This window comes from Coptis chinensis, chromosome 6, assembly GCF_015680905.1.
Source record: "Coptis chinensis isolate HL-2020 chromosome 6, ASM1568090v1, whole genome shotgun sequence".
In the NCBI taxonomy this organism is placed as follows: Eukaryota; Viridiplantae; Streptophyta; class Magnoliopsida; order Ranunculales; family Ranunculaceae; genus Coptis; species Coptis chinensis.
The window spans coordinates 23,056,960-23,079,758 of NC_141461.1; the positions used below are offsets into that span (position 1 = coordinate 23,056,960).

At 40.2% G+C, this 22,799-nt stretch overlaps 2 pseudogenes across 2 annotated transcripts; both read left to right on the forward strand.

The window, feature by feature from the left end:
- The first annotated feature begins 3,361 nt into the window (after positions 1-3,361).
- LOC147492156 (subtilisin-like protease SBT3 pseudogene) lies at positions 3,362-5,909 on the forward strand (annotated as a pseudogene). The gene has a single exon (XR_015198403.1). The product of XR_015198403.1 is annotated as a subtilisin-like protease SBT3 pseudogene (transcript).
- A 12,039-nt stretch (positions 5,910-17,948) lies between these two features.
- LOC147492157 (subtilisin-like protease SBT3 pseudogene) lies at positions 17,949-20,489 on the forward strand (annotated as a pseudogene). The gene has a single exon (XR_015198821.1). The product of XR_015198821.1 is annotated as a subtilisin-like protease SBT3 pseudogene (transcript).
- Positions 20,490-22,799: the final 2,310 nt, after the last annotated feature.

Here is a 22,799-nt window from a genome sequence, read left to right on the forward strand (position 1 = left end):
AAAATAGAAAGTGACTTTTTAATCTTCGAGGAAGAGAAATTGCATGTATAGGGAAAGAGAGTATGTACTTGGGTCTCTGACGGTGGCATGAACCATGTAACCTTTAGATAGGAGCAACTTGATGAGACACGATGCTTGATACCCTCCACCTCATCATCCATACTCTTTCCTTCTCCATCATTATCTATTTCTCTGTTTTTCCCAGCTTTTTGCTGAAAAGCATTTATGATTTGCTAACAGTCTTTGCGGCTTTATCGCGGGAAGACCCATGACCAGGAAATCTTCGAGAGTCATCTCACCGAGAGTGAGTGGCTTCTCCTGAGCTTTATCCTCTTAATTACTGCTAGGCTTTCATTCTTAAGAGGGGTCTGGATTATTTTTCCAGGAAGCACTCCAAAAACCTGTTAGAGCAGTATCTTTTTGTAACTCTGGACTATCACATGTCGTGTTTAAGGTTTCTTTTTGTTTAAGAATGGAGATAAGATTTAAGAATGGAGAATGGAGATAAGATTTAAGAATGGGGTTTTTATCTATTTTGAGTTACGAACAATTGAAATCTACAAAAAAGGGCGTATATTTACTTTTTTTAAGAAAAATCTGATGTGTCAGTCTTAGAGAAAAAAGGGGGGCTGACGTGGGTCACTGGGAGCATTCTCAACTACTCAGTATTAATGGTCTTTGATGTCATTTTTCTTTGCTACTGTGGCACATGTCATGTCACTATTTGGTATGCTACAACATCTAAAAACACCACATGAGAGGCACGGGATCCCATTTTTACTCTCCTTCCCTATTTATTTTTCCGGCCCACAACAATTTCTAACTTTGTATGAAAATTAAAAATGGGTATGACTGAAAAGACAATTTACCACCATTCTTTTATTATGTTTGTTTTGTTTATGCAAGTAGAGAATGAAATTTTTTAAATAGAGTTTATGTGAACACCACCACGTGCATTAAATGCCACCAAAATTCATTTACACCCAAACCCCCTTCTATTTGCGATCTTGAATCATGAGAAACATTTTTGTGATGTTGATTATAGTTTGCAAACTTCTTTTTCTAATACTCTCGTAATTCAATTAACAGTTTTCATTGAAGCTTTACTAGAATTTCATTGGCTGAAGAGGAATTGATTGAAGTGTTGTTGTGGTGTTTGAAGTCAGGCTTGGGTTTGTGTGTCCTGTTCTAGGTTTAGTTTTCGTGTGTTCTATTTTAATTTCACAGTCAACTCATGTTTTAATTTAATAGTCAAGATTTATTATGTTTGTTTCGTTTATGCAAGTGAAGAATGGAAATTTTTAATTAGGGTTTATGTGATTATTATGTTTGTTTTGTTTATGCAAGTAGAGAACGAAATTTTTTAAATAGAGTTTATGTGAACAAGTTTTGTAGAGAAGAAGTTGTGAATTTTGGTATTTAATTTTTTTTTTTTTAAGAAAAAAAAAAAAAAAAAAAAAAAAAAAAAAAAAAAAAACCCAATATCATGTGCTTCTCACGTGCATTATTAATGCCACCTAATGAAATGAAAGGACGTGTTGTGTATTCCGGTGGCTACATCAACGTTGACTGATTAGAATTGAGTCGGTCTCAGAGTGCAAAAAAAATTAATTGTACAAAGTACAGCAGTACCAAAAAATAAGTCAAGTATCTGAATTGCAAAAAAATGTATATTACGTTGCACATTTTGCCTATTAAGTGTTTTGTGGAAGTATTTATGTTGACGAAATTGAGATGCAAAATAGAAACTCCGTTTGGGGTACTTCTCTGTTTTTGTGGTCAAGGTAAAGTAAGGCCCTAGTTTTTTTTGGAAAACTTTTCTAATTTAAATATATATATATATATATATATATATATATATATATATATATATATATATATATATATTTCTTATATATTTCTTGTTCCGCATTGGAAGCTCCATTCATGTTTCTTCCAAAAGCAACAATCTTTTGGCATGAGGCTACCGTGGTAACAAAAATTAACAAGCAACAAAATTTGAAAAATTTGTTTTTAGCTTAAGATAATGACTTGCAAATTACAATAGTTGTGAAATGCCCTCGTCAGTCGTCACCAAGTGATGGTAATTGCTTAGTCTGCCTCCTGATGACAACATAACTTCAATGTTTGTAGTAAAAGGTAGTTATGGCATTAGACGGTAATAGTGACTACAGGACTTGTTACAACATGATTATGTTGATCAATCCATTTGAGATAGCTCTAGTTCGAGCTTTGGTCGTTGTCATCAATCTCCACACTCACTACAAAACTTTGTTTTTGGCCTTTGCTGGTAATTAAATGTTGAGTTTTAGGCTATTATTCCACTAGGGACCTTCCAAATTGCTTGACAGATGGAATCGTCATCTCCAATGTTTGTCACAGCCCTGGTGAAAATACATTACGATTGGATAAGTTGTAGCTTTTGAGGCAATAACAACAAAAGAAGGGGAATTTAGATCAGATGGGTTGTCTCGGCAACTCCATTGGCTTCTTCTAATGACACAACTTATCCGCTGGTTTACTGCACAGGTACTCAAGGAAATCCTGGAAGTCCATATATCATAGATGAGCTCAGCCGCCAGGGTTCATAGTTTTTTATCGATAGCACAAATTTTTATGAGTATCCTTTTTGCGTTGATCTAATCATAGGTTCCCATTTTGGGAAGTTACAAAACCTTTTTATGCCTTAGTCATTATAGCAACTTTGTATGTTTTTCCTCTCTAAGGTGGCGAACTGTCTGTTACTTAGTAGTTAATTCAGTGCTTTTAGTTTGTGAATGATTCTAGAAATATATTCACCTGAAACCTTCACTGATTATAAGTAATAAAACAGATAGATAATACTTACTATTGCCTACCAAAAAAAATAATATTTACATATCCTATTGTAATTTCATCCATGGTTTGGGATCTACATCAGAATTTGTGTATTCTTCTTCTTATTCTTTTCTGTTCATCACTGCCGGCTAATAAACAGATGTCAGATGCTTAAAAGTTATGCTCAAAGAATCAGGACCTTCGATCTTAAGATTGGTAACCTGGGTCTTCAATTTCACTAAAACCTGACTTCATATAATCCTTATGCTTTCTGTCCTCTATACTATCTCCAGTTATTGTTGTGTCATGGTGAGTCATGGATATGGACCATCCAGAGGAATTTAGCTCTACAATTTTAGTGTGTGTTCCCTTAGTAGTTAGCATCAATCAGTATGAGACAAACTATTGGAAAACATTGGAATCAGAGGATATCAAAGAAGATGGTGGCCTTATTAGCCTCTTTTAAGACAATTAAGTATAGAGGCCGGCTGGGGAAATACTATTGTTATCTGTTCGAAATATATATATAATCAGGACCTAGGTACATAGCAATCAAGGGAAAAGTCTTGAACAGCAAGGGGAGATGGATGTTAGAATTGTGACATCCTCCTATTCACTCCTTTATGCATGGCTCCTCTTTACTCTCCTCCTTGGACACACACTAGGGGAGAGATCCACGTACATTGTCCACATGGACAAGTCTGTCATGCCTGAGACTTTTGCTAGCCATCAAGATTGGTACTCAGCCATACTCAGTTCACTAACGGATGCTGGTCCAACTGTATCCGCCGTAGTTAGATCAGTATCTCGGGTTCTATACTCGTATGATAATGCTATTCATGGTTTTAGCGTCGTTCTATCTCTAGATGAACTGCAGACCTTGCAACAGTCGCACGGTTTCATCTCTGCGTACCCAGATAGGATTGTCAAGCATGATACAACACACACCCTTGAGTTCCTCTCGCTCAATAATGTCACTGGGCTCTGGCCAGCATCACACTATGGAGAAGATGTTATAGTCGGTGTTATCGACACTGGTGTGTGGCCAGAAAGTGATAGCTTCAAAGATGATGGTATGGGCGAGATCCCCGCTAGGTGGAAAGGATTATCGCGAACCAGGTGTTCAGTTTGATTCCTCCCTGTGCAATAAGAAGCTCATTGGTGCCCGCTACTTCAACAAGGGACTGATTTCTGCCAATCCAAATGTCAATATCAGCATGAACTCTACAAGGGACACAGAAGGACATGGAACACACACTTCATCCACTGCTGCTGGGAACTATGTTGAAGGTGTGTCATTCTTTGGTTATGCTGAGGGTACTGCACGAGGAGTTGCCCCTCGTGCAAGGGTGGCCATGTACAAGGTTCTTTGGGATGAAGGAGGCTATGCTTCTGATATTCTTGCTGGTATTGATCAAGCAATTGCTGATGGTGTTGATGTGATTTCCATTTCAATGGGTTTGGACGGGGTCACATTGTACCAGGATCCAATAGCCATAGCATCCTTTGCAGCCATGGAGAAAGGTATATTGTTTTCTTCTTCAGCTGGGAATGATGGTCCAGAACTAGGAACCCTTCACAATGGAGTTCCATGGCTGTTGACTTCTGGAGCAAGCACTATAGATCGTCTGTTTGCTGGAACTGTGACTCTTGGTAATGGTTTAACCATTGTTGGTTATTCCTTGTTCCCCCAGAGTGCATTGATTGAGAACATGCCACTAATATATAATGAGACCCTTCTAGCATGCGACTCATCTGCTTTATTGTCGGAGAATACCTATGGGATTGTAATATGCAAGGGCAACGGGAGTATCTTCCGGCAGATGAGACAGATATCTGTGTCAAAAATCTCTGGAGCTATAATTTTGTCGAATGACTCATTTTCCATTGACGTAGCTGACTTTTCTTCTCCAGTAGTTATGATTGATCCAAGCCATGCTTCTGCAGTGATTAACTATGCAAAATCAAGTCCAAGCTCAACAGTGTCAATGATATTCCAACAGACCCTCCTGGGAACGAAGCCCGCACCAGCAGTTGCTGTGTACACTTCAAGAGGTCCTTCTCCAAGTTATCCAGGAATTTTGAAGCCAGATTTAATGGCACCTGGATCAAGAGTGTTGGCAGCATGGGCACCGAATGTTCCCGCTGCCGAAATAGGCTCTGGATTACTCTTGTCGAGTGACTACAATATAATCTCTGGGACATCCATGGCATGTCCTCATTCATCAGGTGTGGCTGCACTCTTAAAGGCGGCACACCCAGAGTGGAGTCCTGCTGCTATTCGATCTGCAATGATGACTACAGCTGATCCGTGGGATAACACACTAAATCCAATTCGAGATAATGGGTATGATTTGAAACCTGCTACTCCTCTTGCTATGGGTTCTGGCCAAGTTAATCCTAACAGGGCCCTCGACCCTGGACTAATTTATGATGCAGCTGCGCAAGACTACGTGAATCTTCTTTGTTCCATGAACTATACGCGGGAGCAGATCATCACCATTACTAGATCATCCAACTACAGTTGCTCGAACCCATCGTCAGATCTTAATTACCCTTCTTTCATTTCTTTCTTTAGTAACACAACATCGACCAGTCAAGAATTTCGAAGGACGGTCACTAATGTTGGGGATGGTGCATCAGCTTACAAACCTAGAATCATAGCCCCTACAGGGTCCTCGGTGACCATCAGTCCCACTACACTGGTCTTTAAGGAAAAATTTGAGAAACAGAGCTTTTCCATAACTATAAGTTATAGTGGTCAAAATAAAGGGGAAGTTTCTTATGGTTCCCTAATGTGGGTTGATGAGGGCAGGAGGCGCACCGTCAGGAGCCCTATTGTTGTTATAATGGAATGATGGCCAGTATTCTCTTCGGAAATAATGTGGATTTTACGAACATTTTCTATGTAATCTCAACATACATTTCTATGTTTTCCATTAGACTTAATATGTTCCTTACTACGCTTGGTCAAAACCATTATTAGTCGGCCTCAATAATGCCACTTCTGCCCCCATTAACGGAACATACAACACTTGAAAATCTTTCTATTACTTTGCTTTCTGATAGTGAAATAACACCTTTTGCAACCACATGTATTTGTCATCTGTTAATGAAGTAAAGCATTTGACCTCGTCAATTTCACCTACAAATTCATTATTTAGCTTTGTTCTTATGGATGTTTATGCTCTACTTAGACAGTCCACCATCCCTTCATAGATGTTCCAACATTCTCACATCTAAATCTTGTTAGTCCTTCCGATCCAGTATTCGATAAGGGATCGTCGCTGAGATGTCTTCCAAGTTCCAACATCTCATTATCTTTATTGAATAATATCCATAAGTTTTTCAATTAAATATGCGTTATATAATTTTAATGAGAATCTGCGTAAACTTTTAGACGAGTTGGTATGCCAAAATAGTACAATATTGTTGGTGTTATCCCTCACATGAAGAGAGAAACAGAGCTGGAGAGAAACGGAGCTGATTCGGCGTTGAGATGTCGAGCTGCCTGGCTCGAGGAGGCGACTCGCGCTTCGTGCCTTTGGATCGATTAAATTTGAGGCGACCAGCTTAGATGGGCGCACCAGCCATAGCTCCAGTGTTTGAAGCGACCCGCGCCAGTCTCCCGTGTTTTTGGCGACCAGCATCAAAGCGAGCCGCTCCGCCGTGTCTAATTTCGTGGTCTTATTTCTGATAAGAATCACGAAATTTGGTTTTGGAGATAAAACCAAAATCAAGGTTTGGAAAACCTAACCAAACGAAGTCAGAAGGATTGGAATTAGACTAAAACAAAAGAGAGAGAAACCCAATCTTGAAAGCTATTAAGATTGAGAGATAACCTTTACTGAGATACAACCCTCAGAAAGAGATAAGAGTGATCTAGTAAGGTGAGAGACCGAAGGAGAGATTGTAATCTTCCTTCCCACTTTATAAAGAACTCTCTTGTGGAAGTAGGCATCATTGGCGAACCACGGTAAATCTTTGTGTTGTGGTTTTGCCTTTACCGCTTTGCATTATTATTTGTTGTTGATAGTTGTTTTAATGAGTTGGGCATGTTAGTATAGGCTCGTAGTTGATATTTAGATTTTGTCCGGAGTTGAATTGTGTTCAAATACATGTTATCCGGTGTAGTGGGGAATCGATTGGTATTGATATAATCCCCAACAAGTGGTATCGAGCCTTGGTTAGAATAGCCTGGGTGTTATCCGAATCTTTGTCGAGGAAGGTGTTTGACGAAATACCCGAGAGAAGATTTGAGGTTAAATAACTTGTAGAGATGGACCATTCCGTGAACACTTTCGCATGATGAGTCCGAATAGGAAGAACTACACCATCCGGAAAGCCAAGATGGAAGACTTGCTATCTTCGCAAAGGACTTGGCACTTCCCATTGAGAATGATGGAGTAAAACCGTAAAAGAATGAGGCCGAGTGGAAAAAGCTTGACGAAAAGCAATTGGATACATTCGACGGTGGATTGACGCGGTGTCTTTCACCATGTGTCCCCGAGACTACGACCTTGATGCGTGGAAAGAAACTTCGAGACACTGTATGAGAGGAAGTCGGTGGAAACAAAGTGCTAGTCGTTAAGAAGTTTGCGGACACAAAGTACCAAGAAGGTTCTTCAATGTCCGAGCATCTTAATGAAGTCTGAGAATATCATCAATCGATGCATTTGATGAAGATCAATTTGGGAGACGAAGTTGAGGCTTTGTTTCTATTAGGCTCTCTACCCGAAAGTTGGGAGACATTAGCGGTTTCTCTACATGGAGCGACCAAGGATGAAATTGTTACCATAGAGATGGCTACCACGCCTTTGTTGAAGAAGACTAGAAGGAGTGCAAGCGGCTCCTCTCACTCGAGAGATCCTTTTCCGCGGAAACGGGGGAGAGGTCGAAACGAGAAAACCATCTCGTTCTAGAGGTGATGGCGAAGTAAATCTAGGGGTGAAGCTAGAACTCCTAAAAGCGAGAGGCAATGTTACTATTGTGCCACCAAAGGCCACTTCGGATATGAGTCAGAACACCGGGAGGGATGAGAAGAATAACCGTGTACATGAAGACATGGTGCAAAAAGAACGGAAACACGCGAGATACTACCGCGACTAGTCGGACGACCTAGTGGGGAATTGTGTCGGTTGTGGTGTGTCTTTGTCTTAGTACCTCATGTTAGGATACAAAATGGGTGATAGATCACGGGAGCATCCTATCCGCGTCACCGCCGCCGCGGGGATTCTTCACTACCTACGGTGGTGAATATGGTGAAGTAAGGATGGGTAACGATGGTGTCTCGAAGATTATAGGCATTGGAGATGTTCATGTAGAAACCAATGTCGGCTACACCTTGACACTCAAGGATGTAAGACATGTCCCATCACATACGGCTAAGCCTAATTTAATTTGGGAAATTAGATGGCGATGGCTTTGTAAACTCGTTTGGTAATGGGGTATGGAACCGAAAGCAGAGGTTCCATTGTAGCGAGCCAGAGGAAAGAAAACTTGCTCTCTTTACAAAACCACAAAGGCTAGTTTGTGTAAAAGCGAAACAAATCTTGCGAGAAGAAGAAGCTTCATCTGAACTGTGGCACAAGAGACTATGTCACATGGGCATAAAAGGGATGGAAGTTCTTGCTAAGCAAAAGGCCGTGCCAGACATTAAAGGTGCACATTTAGATACATGTACTCACTGTTTGGTAGGAAAGCAACACAGGGTGTCTTTCCAAAGATTCCCGTCTCACAAAAAGGACATTGTCCTTGAACTAGTGCACACAGACTTATGTGGTCCTATGAGAGTGAAGTCCCACCAGGGAGCTTCCTACTTCTTGACATTCATTGATGATGCGTCAAGAAAGATATGGGCCTATAGTCTGAAGACCAAGGATGAAGTACTTGGCGTATTTGAGAAATTCCAGAGCATGGTGGAAAGAGAGACTGGGAAGTTGTTGAAGTGTATTCGCTCAGATAATGGGGGTGAGTACATTGGGCCATTTGAAGAGTATTGCGAGTCATGGGATTAAGTCATGAACGGACCGTTCCCAAGACACCGCAAACGAATGGAATAGCGAGAGAATGAACCGTACCATTGTAGAGAGGATGAGATGCATGTTATCTCACTCTAAGCTACCTAGAAGCTCTTGGTAGTAGAAATGCGCGTCTGGCCGCATGTGATCAACCGTCGCCCGGCAAAAAGCCTCGAATAGTGATTATCCGAGAGTATGGTCGGTCAGAGATGTTGATTATAGATACTTGAGGGTATTTGGGTGCGGGGCATTTGTGCATATTCCGAAGGATGAGAGATCCAAGCTTGATGACAAAGCCAAGCGGTGCATTTTTCTGGGTTATGGAGATGAAAAGTTTGGTTACAAACTCTATGATCCGATTAACAAGAAGGTAATCCAAGTCGAGATGTTGTGTTCTTAGAAGACCAAACCATAGCAGACTTTGAGGAGGGTGAAAGCTTCTGAGGCTTTCACCAATGATCTTGTTGATTGAAACCGAAGTTACTATCGTGGAACGCAGAAGCATTGAGAATCACAGAGAACCATGAGTTTGAAGCTCATGATGAGAATCCTATTGCTCATGATGGGATAGAACCTATTGGTATAGAAGATGCATGAGATGCATGAACCACCACCAGAGCAAGCAGAAATGCAACCTCCTGAGGCACCAGCAGATGGGGCAAGGAGGTCTGACAGAGGGAGACTAGCTTCAACCAGGTACCCACCACATACGTATGTGCTACTATCGGATGGTGGAGAACCTATGTACTATCAAGAGGCACTTGAAGGTACAGACAAAGAAAAGTGGTTGAAGGCCATGCATGACGAGATGGATTCTTTGCATAAGAATCACACTTATGAGTTAGTTGAGAAACCCACAGGGAGAAAAGTTCTCAAGAATAAGTGGATATACAAAGTCAAGCATGAGGAGAACAATCCTCACCCAAGGCACAAAGCTCGCCTTGTTGTGAAAGGATTCGGTCAAAGGAAAGAGATTGACTTTGATGAGATTTTCTCTCCTGTAGTGAAGATGACTTCTATCCGGGTGGTATTGGGTATGGCCGCAAGTATGAACCTAGAGGTTGAGCAGCTAGATGTTAAGATAGCTTTTCTTCATGGAGACCTTGAAGAAGATGTCTACATAGACCAGCCAGAGGGGTTTGAGGTCAAAGGCAAGGAGCACCTAGTATGCAAGCTGATAAAGAGCTTGTATGGGTTGAAGCAAGCACCGAGACAGTGGTACATAAAGTTTGACTCCTTTATGGCGAAGCAAGGATACAAGAAGTCTGCTTCCGATCATTATGCGTTTGTTCAGAGATTTTCAGATGGGGATTTCATAGTGCTATTGCTGTATGTGGATGATATGTTGATAGTTGGCCCAAACATCAACAAGATATCCAAGCTGAAGAAAGACTTGAGCAAGTCCTTTGAGATTAAGGATTTGGGTCAAGCAAAGTAGATACTTGGGATGCGGATCACTCGTGATGGAAAGAGTGGAAAGTTGTGGCTTTCTCAAGAAAGCTACATTGAGAAGGTGTTGAAGAGATTCAACATGGATCAAGCGAAGCCAATCAGTTGTCCGCTTGGTGGCCAGTTCCGCATGACCAAAGAGATGTGTCCTAAGGGTGAGCATAAGCAGAGTCAGATGGAAAAGATTCCTTATGCATCTGCAGTGGGCAGTTTGATGTATGTCATGGTGTGTACTAGACCGGATATTGCTTTCGCCGTTGGTGTTGTAAGCATATTTCTGTCAAATCCGGGTAAAGAACATTGGGAAGGTGTTAAGTGGATATTGAGATATCTCAAGGGCCCTTCCAAATCATATTTGTGCTTTGGTGGAAGTAAGCCCTTACTTGAAGGCTACACTTATGCAGATATGGCAGGTGATATTGACTCGATGAAGTCCACCTCCGGTTATCTGGTTACTTTTGCAAGGGGAGCAGTCTCTTGGCAATCTAAGTTGCAAAAGTGTGTTGCCCTCTCCACTACAGAAGCCGAGTATATTGCAGCCACTGAGTATTGCAAAGAGATGCTATGGATGAAGAGGTTCTTCGACGAACTAGGGCTAAAGCAGAAACAGTTTGTAGTTCTATGTGACAGTCAGAGCGCCATCCACTTGAGCAAGAATCCGAGTTTTCATTATAGATCCAAACACATACACGTGCGTTATCATTGGATTAGAGAAGTACTCGAAGACAAGCATTTGTGTATCGAGAAGATCCATACCGACAAGAACGGGTCGGATATGATGACCAAAGTCTTATCGAAAGGTAAGTTTGATATTTGTTGTGCTACCGCCGGAATGGTAGCAGACTCCTCTTGTTGATTTGGAAATTGCATGGAGGTATTTCCCCCTCACTGTTCGGGAGGGGGAGATTGTTGGTGTTATCCCTCACATGAGGAGAGAAACAGAGTGGAAGAGAAACGAGTCGGTGTTGGTGTTGAGATGTCGAGCGCTGCGCTTCGAGGAGGCGCCTGGCGCGTGCCTTTGGATCAGCCCAGATTTCAGAGCGCGACCCGCGCTTAGATGGGGCGCACCTGCGCTCATAGCTTCAGTGTTTGGGAGCGACCCGCGCTCGATCTCGATGTTTTGGCGACCGACCAAGAAGCGCACCAGCCGTGTCTAATTTCGTGGGCTTCGCCGAGAATCAGCGAAATTTGGTTTTTGGAGATAAAACCAAAATCAAGGTTTGGAAAACCTAACCAAACGAAGTCAGAAGGATTGGAATCCAGACTAAAACAAAGAGAGAGAAACCCAATCTTGGAAGCTATCAAGATTGAGAGATAACTTTTACAGAGATACAACCCTGTAAAGAGATAAGAGTGATATAGTAAGGTGAGAGACTGAAAGGAGAGATTGTAATCTTCCTTCCCACTTTATAAAGAACTGGCTCTTGTGGAAGTAGGCATCATTGGCCGGACCACGGTAAATCTTTGTGTTGTGGTTTGCCTTTACTGCTTTGCATTATTATTTGTTGTTAAGATGAGATATGTGAGAAAATGTGGAACCTTAAAGTCTGAATAACAAAACTTTATTTATTTGAGATGAAAGTCTAAGAGAAGGAAACTGATTCATACGAGGCTCTCCTCTTTCTACTGGAAGAGACAGCCTAATATATAGGACTCAATACTAGTAGTGGGCATTCCCACTATGAACTTCTAAACTGAAATACAGAACTACATGCTCTAAAATAGCTAACAACTAAATACTAAGTCAAACATGACACATGGCAGAAACATCTACCTAGCAGACTAACAAATATACTTGCATCAATTCTCATCACTCTTCCTTGATGCAAATGCCGCAACACCTAGAGAAGATCTGAACTCAACAAACTTTGGATATGATAGTGCCTTGGTAAGTCCATCAGCTACCTGTTCATCCGTTGGAACATACTTCATAGTGATAATTCCTTTTTCAACCATGTCTCGAATAAAATGATGACATATCTCTATGTGTTTTGTCCTCCCATGGAAGACGGGGTTCTTTGTCATACAAATTGCAGAGTTGTTGTCGCAATAGATCGTTGTTGCCTCTCTTTGAGTCTGGTGAAAATCTTCCAATATCCTTCTCATCCATTTTGCTTGACTAGATGCGGATGCTGCTGCAACATATTCAGCTTCTGACGATGACAGTGCAACAGTGTCTTGCTCTTTTTGAACTCCACGAGACAACTCCTGAACCAAGACTAAACACTAGACCACTAGTGCTTTTCCTATCATCTACAAAACCAGCCCAATCACTATCACTGAAACCAATCAAGTCAAACTTAGTAACTGGTTTGTTCCAAATTCCATAGTTGCTAGTTGACCTGACATAACGGAGAATCCTCTTTGCTGCTCCAATATGATGTACGGAAGGACTATGCATAAATCTGGAAATTAAACTCACAGAGTACATAATATCTGGGCGAGAGTTTGTCAAGTACATGAGTCCACCAACCAAACTTCTAAAATAACTTTCATCAGCCTTCACAGTCCCATCATTAATAGACAACTTCTCACTGGTGTTCATCGGTGTAGAAGACGTCTTACAGTTCACCATATTGAATTTCTTAAGTAAATCCACAGCATATTTCTCTTGAGAAATAAAAATGCCGTCAGGAGTCTGCTGAATTTGAAGACCCAGAAAATAATGCAACAAACCCAAGTCGGACATATCAAACTCATGCATCATACTATCCTTGAACTCTTTGATAAGACTGCTAGAACTGCCAGTGTATATAATGTCGTCCACATAAACACAAACAATAAGAGTTTCAGTACCTTTGACCTTCACGTATAAGGTTGGCTCACTTTTACTTCGGTTGAAACCATGTCTTTCAAAATAAGAATCGAGTCTGCTGTACCACGCTCTTGGCGCTTGCTTAAGCCCATAAAGTGCCTTTGTAAGTTTGTACACTTTCTCTTCCTTTCCTTTGACAATGAACCCTTGTGGCTGTTGAACATATACCTCTTCATTCAAATAACCATTGAGAAAAGCTGATTTGACATCAAATTGATATACACGCCATGTCATTTGAGCTGCTACTGCGAGAACAAATCTAACAGTTTCAAACCGAGCAACCGGAGAGTAAGTGTCGAAGAAATCTACTCCGTATTGTTGCACATACCCTTTAGCCACGAGCCTTGCTTTGAATTTTTGCACTGTCCCATCAGCATTGTACTTAACTTTGTAGACCCATTTCACCCCAATTGCATTTTTTTCGTGGTGGCAAATCCACAAGAACCCATGTCTTATTTTTTTTTCAATGGCTGCCATTTTAGTCTTGCATAGATCGCTCCCCACTCTTCTATTCCTTCCGCTTCTTCATAGCGCGTGGGTTCTGCAGCTATAAGAGCAAAAGTTGTATCATAAATATCCTTGATGCATTTAAACTTACGCGGAGGTGTGTCAGTATCAAGTGTAGGATCATATAGATTGCTGTCTTTTCTACTTGAATTCCTTGAACTTCGAGTTAGTTGACGAGATGAACTTGAAGAAGGAGGACTCATATGCACGGAGAAGAATGCTTTGGTGAATTCAAAGGAGAAACTTCGAAGAGGTGTCTTTGGAACCACTCGTCTCCTTTAAGCGATCCGGCTCGACTTGGTCCTCAACAAATGGAACATTCGGTTCTGTCCTTTGCTTCCCAATCCCAGAAACTTTTCTCATCAAATATAACATCTCGACGAATAATAAGTTTCTTAGATTCGGGATTATAAAGTCTATAGCCCTTCGTATTAGCACAATACCCCACAAAAATGCACTTCTCACTTTTCTTGTCAAGTTTGCTACGAGAACTTGAATCAATCAAAGAATAAGCTATACATCCGAAAACTTTTAAATAACTCACATTTGGTTTACGATCCCACCATGCTTCATAAGGAGTCATGTCGCGCACTGCCTTTGTCGGAGAAATATTCAATAGAAACACGGAGGAGGACACCGCTTCTGCCCAAAAAATATTAGGCAGCTGTTTTTCAGTTAACATACTTCGAGCCATCTCTACCACAGTCCTATTCTTCCTTTCCGCGACCCCATTCTGTTCTGGAGTTCTCCGTACTGTGAGTTGTCGTCGTATACCATGTTGCTTGCAGAAATTCTCAAACTCATCGGATAGAAATTCTCCTCCTCTGTCGGTTCTAAGAGCTTTGATCACGTGGCCACTTTCTTTCTCCACCAAAGCTTTAAACTCCTTAAACTTGTCAAATGCTTCTGACTTATAAGAAAGAAAATACACCCAGCTCATATGAGTAAAATCATCCGTAAAGAGCAGAAAATATCGACTTTTGCTGAGGGAATGAGTACGTGTCGGGCCACAAATATCTGCATGGAGTAGTTCTAACGACATGTTTGCTCGCCAAGCTTTACCTACTAGAAATGGAAGACGGTGCTGTTTCCCGTATATACAACCTTCACATACATCGTCAACACAAGTAATAGATGGCAAACCAAACACGAACTTCTTCTGACTTAATAATTTCAGCCCATTAAAATGGAGGTGTCCATACCGTAAGTGCCACAATCTGGAATCATCATTAGCATGAGCAACAAGTGCAAAATCATCAATACAAGATAGCTCAAGAGGAGACATCTTGTTCTTCGTCATGGGGATCGTAAACATAGGCTTTTCAGACTGCTTCTTTCTGATTTCACATGTATCATCATGAAATAAGACTGAAAAACCTCTTTGAATTAATTGACCAACACTTAGCAAGTTATTAGCTAAACCAGGTATATAATAAACATCGTGAATAAGTCTATCAATACCTGACTTAGTCTTAACTTCTATACTCCCCTTACCTTCAATTTGAACTTGTTTATCATCACCAAGGCGGACCTGCAACTTCACAGATTCATCTATGCTTCTGAAAAAGGTCTTTTCACCTGTCATGTGATTGCTACAGCCACTATCCAAAAACCACACATCGTTCTTACTATCTTTCGGAAGTAGATAAGTAAGAAATAGGTTACCTTCTTGTTTTTCTTCAGTGAAATTGGCTTCTTGTTGTCTAGCCTTTGCAAAGCAATACGGTTCTGTGTGTCCGACCTTGTTGCAAAAATTGCACTGCTTTTCCCTATAGTCCTTATAGTTCTGCCTATAGCCGCCTCTATCACCATTTTCTGACCTTCCACGACCAAAATTAGACCTGCCTCGGCCTCTTCCACGACCACGATACCCACTATTTCCTCTTCCACGGCTTGAATACTTATGTCCAGAACCAACTTCCCCATTCTTATCTTTATTACTAATCTCTACTTTGGACTGAAATGCCTGCTCAGTATTCTTTTCTGCCGACCTATTCATCCGTTCTTCATGTGCTAAAAGGGAACCCATCAATTCATTAAGGGTGTACACCGACAAATCCTTAGACTCTTCAATAGCTGTGACTACATGATCAAACTTGGAAGGCAGGCTTCTTAGCACCTTCTCTACAACCTTCTGGTCAACAATTTTCTCACCAAAAGTTTTCATTTGATTCACAATCACTGAAAGTCTACAAAGAAAATCTTGTACCGACTCACTAGCTTTCATTAGAAGTGTTTCGAATTCTCTACGAAGAGTCTGCGGTTTTATAGTGGTTACCTTGTCGTCACCATGAAATTCACTGCTTCGAGAATTTTCCAAGCTTCTTTTCGATTTGGTTGCACTTGCTAGTCGAGGGAAAATGGAATCCGACCGACCCTCTTTGTAATAATAAAATAAAGCCTTCCCATCCTTCTTGCGAAGCTCCTTCAGTCGATTGTTTCCTTAGATCTACGTAACCACACTCAACAAGATCCCAAAGGTCTTGTGAAATAAAAAGTCCTCATCTTTATACTCCAAAACTCATAATTTTCACCTTTAAAAATGGGCACAAGGGATTGGGAGAGGTTTAGGGTAGTCGAATTAGACGGCGTCATGAATTACCCAAAACAAATAAAGAAATACCTCTCTCAGTGAAGATTTTGCTACAACAATTCAATTCTCCACAAAACACTAGAAAACTTCAATTGAAAGAACACGAGGCTCAGATACCACAATGTTGGTTTAAAGATGAGATATGTGAAAAATGTGGAACCTTAAAGTCCTGAATAACAAAACTTTATTTATTTGAGATGAAAGTCTAAGAGAAGGAAACCGATTCATCACGAGGCTCTCCTCTTTCTCTTTGGAAGAGACCTAATATATAGGACTCAATACTAGTAGTGGGCATTCCCACTATGAACTTCTAAACTAAAATACAGAACTACATGCTCTAAAATAGCTAACAACTAAATACTAAGTCAAACATGACACATGGCAGAAACATCTACCTAGCAGACTAACAAATATACTTGCATCAATTCTCATCAGTTTAGCGAGTTGGGCATGTTAGTATAGGCTGTAGTTGATATTTAGATTTTGTCCGGAGTTGAATTGTGTTCAAATACAAATTATCTGTGTAGTGGGGGAATCGATTGGTATTGATATAATCCCCAACAAGCAATATTTGGTAAACTTTTGGCATATTTACCTCTTCTTTTGTCACTCAGGTAGAAGAGTTTGCTTTAAAATATCAGTCATCAATATATTACACCTATATTTTTCAACTGCTTAGTGTTAGTCTCATTCCGTATCTAACAGACTTACATTTTAATAATTTCTTTCTAATTGATACGTATGAATAAAATGCTTTGATCATCAACATATCCACTGGAAAAGAAAAAGAAAACAGAATAAAAGGAACAATTGATCACTACACCAAGATTCAACATTAACTGTAGCTAATGCTAAAAATCTGGTCAAGATTAAAAGAAACTCAGTAGAGCTTTCGCATGTCCTACACTTAGTGTAGTGTGATCAAGCAAGCAATGGACCAATCGAAAAACAGATTAGACACCTTGATGATTTTATCAAGAAGTTTGGGACGGTGCTTATGGCAGCACCAAGGGCTGTGGAGAGCGATCTAGATTCTAGGAGACCATGCAGGAGGCGGTGCAACTCTACCTGAGAAATAAAAAATCCAGACTTATAAAAGATTAATTAGTATGATGTATGAAGTCGTAGGGGATTATATTCCAAGTGTTTGCTGGATATCGTTTACGCTTGAAGCCTGTAAAATTGAGTTGCAATGTATTCCTGGGGCCTCCCTTTTATGTTTAATATATCATGGGGAGGGATTGTAGCTGTGTTTTGATTCAGCAAATTATTAATGCAAGGTAGGGTCTTCCTTAAACCCAGCTAAATGCTTAAGATAAAAAAAGAAGAAGCTCGCTCATGTAGATACAATTATCGTTCTGTTGCTTTTCAAGTTTTTCATGTGGACGTACTCTTCTATATGCCCGAGAATAGTATGTTCATGTAATATTCTTTAAGTTCGTACATTACAATGTCTCCACCATGTCTGACTAATGTTGCCTTCATTATATTAATTCTTCATCCTATTTGACTTATGTCGCCTGCAATTATATATTTCTGACCGTTGTCATTATTTACTGTACAAGTCTTGTTGCAAAGTAATTGTTTCCATCGTTTGTTTGTTCTTCCTTGTATTCACCTAAAGAAAATGAGAAGTATTAGCTGTAAGATCCTCACTGTAACGGAACAAATTATGCCTGATGACAATTCCAAGACATTTTCTTTTCAAAAAACACATATATAGCAGGACTAATCTGTACTCTATGCCGTGACATAGCTCGCTGCGAAGATTAAATGAGGGTTGTAAACATGACTCTGTCCCTGATTTTTGCTGCATGGATTGTCACTGCATTCCATGTTGAAATCGCAGTTGCGGATAGGTCGACATATATAATCCACATGGACAAGTCATTTATGCCAAAGACTTTTGCAAGTCATCATGAATGGTACTCGGCTACGGTCAGTTCACTTGACCTCACTGATAAAACCAGCTCCGAAACGGCTAAATCAACGCCAGAACTTCTATACGCTTATGACAATGCGATGCATGGATTTAGTGCAGTCCTCTCTTTTGAAGAATTGCAGGAATTACAGAAGTCCACTGGCTTTGTCACTGCTTACCCAGACAAGGTTGTCACACTTGATACAACCCATACATTTGAGTTCCTCTCTCTCAATACAGAATCTGGCCTCTGGCCAGCATCAAACTATGGAAAGGATGTAATAGTTGGTATGATAGATAGTGGCATATGGCCAGAGAGTCAGAGCTTTAATGATGATGGGATGACCGAGGTCCCCGCTCGTTGGAAAGGAGTTTGCCAGGCTGGTGACAGTTTTAATTCTTCAATGTGCAACCGGAAGCTTGTTGGTGCTCGCTATTTCAGTAGAGGTAGTCAAGCTGCTAACCCACAGGCTTCAAGAGATGGGAACTCCCCGAGGGATACATTTGGCCATGGCACACACACCTCAAGCACCGTAGCTGGAAACTACGTTGAAGGTGTATCCTTCTTCGGTTATGCCAAAGGAACTGCAAGAGGAATTGCACCTCGTGCTAGGGTCGCCATGTACAAGGTCACTGGATCGTCAGGCATTGGTTCTGACATCCTCGCTGGAATGGATCAAGCGATTGCAGATGGCGTGGACTTGATTTCCATTTCTATGGGAATTAATAGGACTCCTCTATATGAGGATCCAATAGCCATTGCCGCCTTTGCAGCTATGGAAAAGGGTGTGTTAGTCTCATCATCAGCTGGTAATGAAGGTCCAGATCCAATGTCACTACACAATGGAACTCCGTGGATGTTGACAGTTGGAGCTAGCACCATCGATCGTCAATTCTCAGCAATTTTGACACTAGGGAATGGGGTGTCCATCATTGCTTGGTCTCAGTTTCCTGCAAATGCATTGCTTGTGGACGTGCCATTGGTCTACAATGAGACCCTCCTGGCATGCAATTCATCTGAGTTGTTTACAGAAGCCACTGGTAAGATTGTTATCTGTAATGATGAATTTGGCGACCTTCGTACTCAAATAGATCAAGTTACATCGTCAGAAGCTGCCGGAGCTATATTTATTTCCAACAATTCGCAATATACAGAAGTCGGTGATCTTCCTTGTCCAGGGATTGTTACTAATCCAATCTACACAGCAATGCTCATTAACTATGCAAAATCTACAGTTAATCCAACAGTAACAATGAAGTTCCAACAAGACTTCCTAGGAGCAAAGCCAGCCCCAACTGTTGCATTTTACAGTTCAAGAGGACCATCTCCTTCCTATCCTTCCATACTGAAGCCAGATTTAATTGCTCCCGGATCTAAAGTACTGGCAGCTTGGGCTCCAATAACTCCTGCTGCAAGTATTGGATCCAACTTGGATTTGTCAAGCGACTATAATGCAATCTCTGGGACTTCCATGGCTTGTCCTCATGCATCTGGTGTGGCTGCACTTCTGAAGGGTGCACACCCAGAATGGAGCCCTGCAGCTATTAGGTCAGCCATGATGACTACTGCAAGTCAGTTAGACAACACTTACGGTCAAATTCGAGACAACGGCAACAGTTTGACATATGCCACACCTCTAGCCATGGGAGCAGGTCAAATTGATCCTAACAAAGCACTTGATCCAGGTCTTATTTACGACACAAGCGCCCAAGACTACGTGAATCACCTCTGCTCCATGAATTTCTCTAGTAAACAGATATTGGCTATCACTAGATCATCTAACTACATTTGCTCAAACGTATCAACTGATCTCAACTACCCATCCTTCATGGCTTTCTTCAACAACAACACTCCGTCAACTGTTCACGAGTTTCGCAGGACAGTTACTAATTTTGGAGATGGCGCTGCAACTTATAGAGCAAAGCTGACAGTACCTCCAGGAACCTTAATCAGTGTAACACCGGATACACTTACTTTCAGCGATAAGTATGAGAGCCTTAGCTTCAGTTTATCTATAGACAGCCACCAGATGAAAGGGACTACCTCATTTGGTTCTCTGGTTTGGGAAGATGATGGAGCTAAGCATACAGTGAGGAGTCCCATTGTGGCTTATAAAATGGTTTAGGAAATGGTTCTGTACGGATGACAGTGATTCAAGTGGAAGACTATTGTAGTATTGACTATTGATGATTAGTCTAGACGTACATACTCGTGTACTACGCCAAATATAAAAACGAATGTGAATTCGTAGGGAACAAATAATATAACCATGTGGAAGTACTTTTTTTGGTCGGTCACAGGAAAGTATTGTGTTGCTTACTTGCTTATGAGCCCATAATAATATTTTGGCATGCAATTATAAATTATTAGGGCTGTTCTCGACTTCTCAGTCCAGTTTCTACCGACTCCAGAAAACCGAATCGGTTTTCTAAAAATCTAAACCGAAACCGAACTAAATTTGAACAAATTCGAGATGAAACCAAACCGAATGTTCAGTTTCAATTTCGATTTGGTTGTCGGTTTGAGCTTTTTATCAAGCTTCAAATCAAAACCTATATGGCATACCCAGTCAAGTGAATTTTAATAAATTTGTTAGATAGTATTAATGTCAATTTAGACTTGTTGACAAGTTATAACGCCAATTATAAGAAAAAGTATTCAAGTGCTCAGTAACATGAACCATTTAACCCAAAAACAAAAACAAAAAATAATAAAAAATAAAAAACTCAAAAATTTCAATATATATATCTAAGCACCCTGATCAATTCGGTTTATATCGGTTAACCAAGCACCAAATCAAAATCGGACCTAACCAATCGGTTTTACCTTTTGAGAACTAGTGGCCCGAATTGAAAAAATAAAAAACTGTTAATTTCACCCAATTCGGTTTGGTTTTTCGGTTCCCTACTTTTTGAACAGCCTAATTTTTTGCAATTCTAAAGTTGTGGACAAATGTAAACATGAATGCACTCGGTACAAAATATCAATTTCTGAAATTGGTGATATACTGGCATACCGCTACGGGGAAATTTTAACAAATTTATATATAAGAATATCATCAAATTTCCGACACATGGAGGCATTGAAAATTGATATATCGGAATATTTCAAAAATATCAGCAAGGTATAAAAGGGCCAGTATCTAAAACTTTTCGAGGAACAATGTCAAATGTGTAGTTATGAAATGAGACTTGTAACAAAGGTTTCAAGATCGGCCGGGAGCGTTGTGGTTGCCAAGAACACTTACTTCCAATTAGTATTCTTAGTTCACACAATTATAGATGAAATATGAAGGAAAGCGATGTGTTTATTGATTGATGATAAAGTTTGTTACAATTTCTCTCTAGCTCACTCTTTCTCTCTCCTGTTTATACAGTTTTTTGTAATCTGAATTGAATAAATCTTTTCTTCCTCATCCAGCCTTTTTATAGTCTTCCCAAATGCCTTTGACCCAACCTGCTTTCGCCACGTGTCCCTCCTTTTTCTATTCTCTTTTCTGCCTTTTGCCTGCAAAACATTTCAAATATCCTGACATTTATCGAGATATTGGCCCTTATGCCAAAATCTCAAGTTTTAAAATACTGAAAGAAACATCTCTATGAGTACGATATTTGCCCACTACATCGCCCCCTTTCGAAATCTCGAAATTTTAATTTGAAATTTCAACTTTTTAAGAAGAGGTTTATATCAGATAACGGATATGAAAAACTATCGGGCCCAAATAACCACCCGGTCCAATGTTTCACTATTATAAATTTAAACCTGAACCGTTTCTCCCTCTTTAGCTTCTATAGTACGCTTCCAAACAAACACTCTGGTCTTCTTCTTCTTCAACTTTCCAGAAAGCTAATCTCGTTCTCTTGAAAACCCATCACTCTTGCAACCCATAAGGTATGTTTTTTCGTCCTGCACTTCGTTAATCTTTCTAAAATATGCATTGAAATACTTACTTTAGTAATAATATATACGACAATTTCTTTTAACCTTAGTTTTCAATTTGAATCCCTTAAATCTGCATGTGTTTGTGTGTTAATGCTTATGCAATGACATATATTACTATTTTAAACTTTAAAACATGTAAAAGTTTGAAACTTTTTATTCATAGCATTATTTGCATCTTCTTGTTTATTATGTCTTAACTATCGGCATATATCATGATATTTCTGATAATCCAACCCTATGTTATTCCGATATATATCTATACATCAGTATTTCCAATGATTTAACTTTTATATCGATATTGTCGATACTCTAATATCATGCTGCTAATAACGCTTTATAAATCTTGAATTGACGATATGAAAAATACCTTTGTCATTCCTTCTTTGTATATAGTCGTTTCAATGGCCAGTGAAGATACCCTCTCTGATGCTAGTCTCCATTCTGAGGACACCATATCGGATGATATCCTTTCTGATGATATACTTTCTGATGATAGACCTTATAGCCAAAACTTTGCTTCGACTTCCACCAATAAAACTCGGCCCCAGATTTTGTGGGACATACCTTATGTTGTAGAAGGCGTTCCCTGCCATCCCTTTGAAACCACTAACTCTGAATCTGAGCGTGATACTATAGAAGATACCAGCCGATGGAGCGACGGCCTTTGCGGTTTTTTCATTAAGTGACCAAACCTAGCTTTAGTTCAAACCGCCTATCAAATTCCCTCCACCCTT